Consider the following 1,460-nt stretch of genomic DNA (forward strand, 5'->3'; position numbering starts at 1 on the left):
ATACTGATACTCATAATAATAATAATAATGATAATGATAATGATAATGATAATGATAATGATAATAATAATAATAATAATAATGATAATGATAATGATAATGATAATGATAATGATAATATAATGATAATAATAATAGTGATAATAATAATAATAATAATAATAATAATAATAATAATAATAATAATGATAATTATGATAATAATAATAGTAATAACAAAAGTAATAATAATAATAACGATAACATTAACAGCAATATTATTAATAATAATAGCAATAACAATAACAACAACAACAATAATAATAATAATAACAATAATAACAATAATAATGATACCGATAACAACAATAATAATAACAACAATAATAATAATGATAATAATAATGATGATAACAATAACAACAGCAATAATAATAATAATAATAATAATTATGACAATAATGATAATAATAATATGACACTAATGATAATGATAATAAAAATAGCAGTAATAACAATAATAATGATAATGATTATACTGATACTGATAATGATAATACTCATAATAATAGTATTAGTGACATTAATATCAATAGTAATAGTAATGATGATGACGAGGATGATGATGGTAATGATGATGTGATGATAAGAAGGGAAAGAAAAAAAAAAACACATTTAAAAGTAGCAATAACGAGAAACATGGATTACATAGAACCAGGGACTAATAAGTTACGCAAGATGTGCAGGGCTGAGGGCAGGGGTGGCGAGGGAGTGTGGTAAGGATGAGATTTATTGAGTTATTGATCAGACTCCTTGGACTCATCGGGCCACGGACCAGGAGAGAAAGAGAGGGAGGAGGAGGTGGTGGTGGTGATGGTGGTGGTGTGCGTGCGTGCGTGCGTGCGAGAGAGGAAGAGAGAGAGGGGGGGGGGGCAGGCATGTAAGCAAGCAATAGCAGAGCCACTGAACTCTCGATAAACCTTAATTATCTCCGGATAGGTACTTATTAGAAACCTGTACATAAATGTGCACTCTGGGATCAGATAGAGTCAGGACTATCAGAATCACTCAAACGTAAACGATATATAGAGAAAGAAAGAAAGAAAGAAAGAAAGAAAAAAAAAAAAAAAACACTGACCTCTACAAAGACTGCTGTGTTTGTCTACACATGCGCTGACCCACCCCTCGCTTTATGCCGAGCTACCAACTTGGCAATTTGAGCCTCAAGACTACCATGTCCAAACTCGAGTCATTCGCCCTGGACTGTGTTGCAAAGACTGCTGTGGATTTTAAGGTAACACCTGTCAGAACCTATTACACCATATTTTCACAAAAAGAAGAAGATATCTGTGAAATGACTTCGAGATTCAGATATTGCAGAATATTTGCCAGCAAATCCGCTGGTCAGAAAGCTCCAGTCTGATCGATATGCATATACATATTAGTATATTTTTATTCATATATTGTGACGCTGTCAAAGA

The sequence above is a fragment of the Penaeus chinensis genome, chromosome 33 (genome assembly GCF_019202785.1).
Source record: "Penaeus chinensis breed Huanghai No. 1 chromosome 33, ASM1920278v2, whole genome shotgun sequence".
Classification (NCBI taxonomy): Eukaryota; Metazoa; Arthropoda; class Malacostraca; order Decapoda; family Penaeidae; genus Penaeus; species Penaeus chinensis.